This window comes from Octopus sinensis, linkage group LG12 (assembly GCF_006345805.1).
Source record: "Octopus sinensis linkage group LG12, ASM634580v1, whole genome shotgun sequence".
Taxonomy (NCBI): Eukaryota; Metazoa; Mollusca; class Cephalopoda; order Octopoda; family Octopodidae; genus Octopus; species Octopus sinensis.
In genome coordinates this window covers 1,941,831-1,949,330 of record NC_043008.1, presented here as the reverse complement: position 1 = coordinate 1,949,330, position 7,500 = coordinate 1,941,831, and positions in this window count along the sequence as shown.

The following is a 7,500-nucleotide window of genomic DNA, read 5'->3' as shown; positions in this document are numbered from 1 at the left end:
AATACGTGGCTCCCACTCAAACACAATGTTAAATATGTTCTCTCTGGATATTTGCTACACTCTTTCTAATATAAGATATTTTGAGACTCTGGGAAGGATAGATTTTAGTATTGCATTTTAAATACATATTGTGTGAATATCGTATCTGTGGATGTTTTCTGCGGGTGTTTTGGTTTCGGAAGTGGTAAAGCTCACTGCTTTTTCTCCCGTTTTCTCGTTCCCCATTTGGTCACTTAACAATCCTCTGTATCGTCTTCATCTGACCACATGCCAGAACTATCAAAAAGTTGTCCAAATTCTGGAAGAAATCGTAGTCAGTGTGGGTAAGATCAGGTGAGTATGGTGGGGAATTTGCAACTCTTTAGTTTTGCCAATGTCTTTTATGCGGTGTGTGGTCTTGCTTTGTCTTGCAATAAAATTGGACTCATTTCGGTTGCTTTTTGTAAGTTTCTGCATCATTTGGTCCAGTTGGTTGCAGAATATTTCGGCCGAAATTGATGAGCCAGGTTTAATGAAATCATAATGGAACACGCCTGCGCTAGACCACCAAACACACACCATCAGATTCTTTTGAAGAATCTTTCTTTAGGGGCTGTGTTTTGGTGACCCGCCTTTTACCAACCATTGTGCTGAAAGTTTACGGTTGTTGTATTGGATCCATTCCTCATAATTTTTAACTCGACAAAAATGATTCATTTTTGTGACGAGAAAGTAGCATAATGCAGACTACCAAACGTTGCAGGTTTTGATTTTCATTGAGCTCATGTGGAATCCACTTCTCCAACTGGTTCACCTTATTGATTTGAACTAGGTGAGTTAGTATTGTTTTCTTGCTAACATCAAACAACAACAATAATTTACGGGCACTTTGCGATGGATCTGAATCGACGGTGGCTTTCAGTTCGTCATTATCTATCTTTGTTTCTGGTCGACCTCGATGCTCATTTGTAAGGACAAAATGACCAGAACGAAACTTTGAAGACCCATTTGATACTATCTTCTGTGTAATAACATTAGAATTAAACACTCCATTAATATTCCGAGCTGTCTATGATGCTGTATTTTCAGGTTAGAACTCATATTTCAAAACTCTACGAATTTCCGTCTTATCCATACCTAAACAAAAATAGGAGAAAATGATTTATAAATATTTTATGAAGCGCAAAATGAGTTAGCATTTTAAAAGATACATGTGTCAGCTAAAGATGGTCAAAATATAACAATGACGCAAAATGAGCGGCTGTCAAAATCTAACATACACCTTACTACCATTCATACTTGACGACCTAATATATTACATTTTACCCCGCTAGGCACCCTAACAATAGACTCTCCGTCCTTGATACTGAACTTTGGTGAGAGACTGTGAACAACCGAATGCATATCCTCCATAATTATTACATGAAACCCATAACTTCGAAATATATTTTTCACAGGAACTCAGCGTTGACACACAAGTTGAAAAAATAAACATACTGAGAGTAGAATAAGTAGCGATAATGAACAACCTGTCCCCAATTTTGAAACAAAGAAACATGCACAGAACATCATGCACTGCATGTAATTATCTGGATATGATCAGGAAGATAATGTTCGGGTATACAAGAGTGGTAGAAAGACGTTAGATAAAGTTATATGTAAGGAAACCAGTGGTACCTGCTCTAGATATAGAAGTAAGGAGTGAAATACTATACAATGAGTTTGTTAAAATGCAAACTGGGTGAACATGTGGCACGAGAGCGACACATATCAAGGAATGAAGTTTGTAGATCCTACAGCCCATGGAGAACTAGCCTGTTGATTTAGAAAAACTGTGAAGGAGACCAAATTCTACATTAAGATCGTTGGAATGCCAAGAAGCTCCATCAGCTCATAACTATGTAGCGCATACCCCTTTGAGAATGCCGCATGCACTAATGATAACTGAATGGAATGTAGCAATAACTTTGGGTTTAAATGTGGAACTAGAAATGTAGTCTAGTGTATAATGAGTATAGAAGGTGCTTGTAAATACAAGAACATGATATACACAGGTAAGGTATTGCGGATAGACTAAAGGAACATTTGAGACAATATGACAACAAAAAGCAGTCCTCTATACTCTACCAGCAAACATGGTGGCAAACTAGGTCAACTTGATATCAAAATTTTATCCGAAGGACTAAAGTCTCAGATAAATACGGTAGTACGTTTTCATAAATTAAACATCTTCAGTACTAAATAGGACATGTACTTAGTAGGTAGTCGTACCCGTATACTCACAACAATTTATATATATAAATAGGTAGTATAGTAAGTGGGCAGTTATGTAGACATATGTATGCATGTGTGTGTGCGTGCGTGTCTGTTTATACAGATGTGCGTATGTCATATATATATATATATATATATATATATATCTTATATATTTATATGCATATGTATGCAGGTAAGTAGATAGACATACAGATAGATACTACGTTGTTAATATGAACAAGCAAGCTCACATACACACATACATACGCAAAGGAAGCCTGATACACATAGCTATACACACACACGCTTCACACAAGGACACATATGGAGACACACAACCATACATATATATGTATATACACGCGCAGATACAGGCACACATACATACATGCACATACGCATCCATACATACATATGTGCATGCGCACGCACACTGATCCAAACACGCGCGCACATCGAACAAAAAAGAACGCAGCTCGGATAACGGCCAGAGTCAATGGCTATCTAAAAGGCTGGCAGACGAAAATTTTAGTAAAAATAAATAAGCAAATGACTGGAAAATTTACCTGTGAATGTGTTAAATAATTAGATATTAAACGAGAATGACACTTCCCAGACACAACAATATATATATATATATACACACACACACCAGTACATTAAAAAAACATAACAATTCCTTCATCTACCCTTATGATACACTGACATATTGAGTTTTGGGTTATCCTTCATATTTATTCAAATGCATACATATTTAGAAGGGTCGAAGATACAGCTAACTGAAATTAATAACATTGAGCATAAGAGCAGCATATTCATACGAATATTGCATACCCTGAAAGCATATTACTTCAGAGAATAGCCAATTGTAATGGTAGAACTTGCGGAATAACTTTCAGTAGCAATGGAACCCATTAACATATTGGATATTGTGGATCTTTGAAACCACTCCACTTTATTAAGCAGAAGCTATACTGTTCGATAGATTTCCCTTTTGCGTGATGTCGTTTGGCAATGAAACACTACATATGTTAGGTGAATCACATTTCGGAGCCTACATAAAAAACTACATATGACAGCTAGATCAAAACACATGAAATTCACTTATAAACAATACTTACGAACATACAAGACACTGACATATATATAAAACAAACAAAAAAAAGCTAAAAAACACCGAGTATCGCAAGTAAGATTTCGGAAAAGAAAAAAAAAGGCAGAATGTGAAGCTCAATGCTTATATGAATAGAATATTTTACATATTACTTGTTTTTTCAAATTCGATATGCGGTGAATTCGATGATTCTCATCAAATATTTGTCTGATATAAATCTTCAATGCAAGAGCTAATTTGATAAAGTTCACTTATGTTTATACACACACACACACACACACACACACACACACACACACGAACACACATAGGTTCGTGTGTGAGTGTGTGTTTATGTATGTATGTATACAAGTTTGTAAGTATATATAAGCTATGCACGTTTATGCATGTATATATACATATATACCAATGCATATATACATATGTATATATGTATATATATATAATATATATATATATATTATATATATATATAATATATATATATATAAATATATGTACACATACTTGTTTACATATATATATATATATATTATATATATATATATATATATGAATATAAACATAGATATATACACACATATAGTAAATCATTTGTGTTTGTGCTTGTGCTTGCGTGTGTACGTGTGTGTGTACGTGTGTGTGTACGTGTGTGTGCGTGTGTGTGTGTGCCTTTACCATCACCGAATATATCTTGGTCTACATCGATGGCACGCTATTGCTTTCCTTATCTGATTCTCCCAACCACCTACGCACATAACTCATACTGTTTCTTTGTAGAAAATTGTTATTTTTTCTCATTTCACAAGTGGTTATTGATGTGTATCAGTCTCGAGCAGGATTCGAAACATCTAATAAAAGCGGCCGTTGTTTTTATCACAGTTTTGTTAATCAAAATAACACATGGTACCAGAGCATCCAGACATAGTTCGCATAGAATTATGAGATGTAAGCCTTAGTTTGAAATTTTGCAACCCTAAAGATTCCACTCGCGCATTCACAGCAAACATGACACAGTGTCAAATTTTAGATCGTATCGTTTTATTTTTACCCAATGAACTCCAGTAATCTTAAAATTAGTGTCGACCAAACAGAAAATATCATCTATAAAGAAGTTTTGTAATCATATTGATATTATCGAAAACAATATGCTTTATAATGTAAATAACGACATTTGCGAACTTTGAATGCATAAGAGTAAAAACAAGTGTAAAATAATTTAAACAACTACAATAAATGTATATCTAAATAACATTCTTGCTTTAATACTTTTTTATGTAGTGGTCGTAGGGAGACCTGGCTTTTGTTACGAGTGGTCCGCATCATCGTTCATGTTATAGAAGCCGGGAGCGTATTTCTTCATCCCACATCATTTAGTCGCAAACACGTCATATACCTGCAACAAAATGATGTATAGCCAATAATAATGTGATTTCTCTAAGACATCACCCACTAACCTATCAAGTCTATCTACACATTTCTCTATACATTTTGCTGTTATGACATCCCACCCTGAATCCTGGGCTTCGCATATTTTATCCCAGTGTCACCTTGAATGTAAGCATTGCGCTCTCACTCAATAATAACAGTATTAATAATAATCCTTTCTACTATAGGCACACGGCCTGACATTTTGTGGGAAGGGACTTGTCGATTTAATCGGTTCCAATGTTTCACGGACATTTAATTTGTCGACCACTAACGGATGGAAAGGTACAGTTGACCAAGGCAGAATTTGATTTGGAAGCAAAAGGTAGCGACGGGTGAAATACCCATTTCTTTACTACCCACAAGGGGCTAATCACAGGGAGGACAAACAAGGACAGACACACGGATTAAGTCGATTATATCGACCCCAGTGCGTAACTGGTACTTAATTTATCGACCCCGAAAGGATGAAAGGCAAAGTCGACCTCGGCGGAATTTGAACTAGAAATGTAACGGCAGACGAAATACCGCTAAATATTTCGTCAAACCATGTATATATATATATATATATATATGCATATAGTGTGTGCGTGTGTGTGTGTGTGTAATTAATATTTTTTAAAAATAGTTTTATACATGTATTCTCCATCTTTTCCGATTGTACAATATTAATATATTGTGTAGAAACCTTTACCTTAACATCAGAAACTATTTCATTAATATATTTCTATATCGTAATTTTGTCTGTCAGATATAATTTCATTATCATAGGAAAATATGTTGAAGTGCTAAAAGTCCTATTAGGAACAGATTACTTTTATGAATTAAGAAGGCACTTTCGAACTCATTCTCTCTTAGCTGAACAAAATTAAATTATTTACGTTCTCCATAATGATCCACCTGCTTTATTTCATAATTCATTTGGGCCATTTATTACTCGGTTTAGAAATACACGGCTTCGCAGGTCATAACTATAGATTATTTATTTGCCATTGCTCAGTTCACTGCTCGTTCTTTCAACAAAACAAATCCAAGTGGTTATACAGATAATATGCTAATAATAGAAATCTTTTCTTCGTTTTTATTTATGCCATATGAAGAAGGATTTCGCCTATCATATTCCGGGAAGACGCTAGATTTTGTTAATGGAAAATGTGCTACAACGTGTGACTACGGTTAGCGAAAAGCTCTTTAAGATACGAAGTAAATATCATGTTAGGCCAAGATTGAATGATTAAAAAAAATGTGTTTAAAAACGATTAGAACTCGACACAGCTTCATAGCTATCTTCAAAATTTGATTATGTAAGATATGACATTATGTCATTTAGGAAGTGAATATTTAAATCATTTGTTAAAGGCTACAGGAATATTTCTGACGACGCATGTCAACACATAAAAACGGTAATATGTAAAAATAGGAAGCAATTAAGTAATCGGGTTTCTAGGGTTCAATTCAAGCACTTAACTTACTTGTGGATGAACAAATAAATTCTTAACATAAATTCCAATATCTCAGCATCGAAGCAGATTTTTGACCATCAAAGGTAGACTGTGTAAATCTCGAATTGATCTTGGTTTTTGGCAAAATTGATCAAAGTGTAATATATTACAATATGCGGTTAAGATTTGGCATGATAATTCTTACTTTGCAAGTGACAGAAGCTAAAATGTGGCAGACCACTGAGTTACTTCCAATTCTTGAAATGACTCTCTGAGGAAAGTCTGTTGAATCCATTATCGGTGTTGGTAGCTCCACTTGATATCCTCTCAGTTTTGCATACATTTCATTTTGTACGACGTCGATATGAAAATATGTAAGGAATTTGATAAAACAAAAGACTATTATAACAACATCAAAGTAATATATAAGTAAGCTGAAGAATGTAATATGCAATTTATTCTGAAAATGTGAAGTATTTTGCCATAGAAGATTTAATATACTGGAATATAATAACACAAGCCCGAGTGGCTTGAAGCTAACTTCCACAATCTGTGCGAGAAATATTGTTTAAAAAATAAGTTTTGAAAAGTAATTCCTCTCTCATACCACATAAATGTAAGCGCATATCACAAATATGTTGAAGAATGAAGAGAAAGAATCTGAAAACAAAAATTATGTAAGAAGATCAACAGAAATTATTACTCCGTCGGATGTCATTTCTTTCAGTTCTTTTGTATGGTGAAATATATAGTATTAATGAGCTGTTCAACTGTTGCAGGAACTGGTATACTTAATAATTGCCCCGTTCCATGCTTTTATTTTCTCACGGCCAAAGACAAAGAAACTTTAGGATTTGGATACCCCGACCTGGACATATTGGATATAACGGTTGGTTTGGTGGAGAAAGACCTGCTCTTGGAATAAAGCTTGCACTGATAGTTTTTCTCATTCTTGTCTGATATGGAGGTGTCTCGTTATGTTGTGTTAGTGGGGCTTCAATTTCCACGTACGGATTTCACATGCATAGACGCATGACTTTACACATACACTTCCATTCAGAAATATAAAACCTAAAAATTACAAGAACAATCACCCAAAATAAATTGATATATTAGCACCGTATACATGCAGGGGTGCAAACGCGTACACGCTTACACATGTGTTCTCTCTCGTAGATTCTATGCCATCACGAACAGCTGCACAGACACGCAGAGAATGGCCTAGATCTTCTCTTTCAAAATCATATAAATATAGAATATGTAAGCTAAGAATATGTAAGC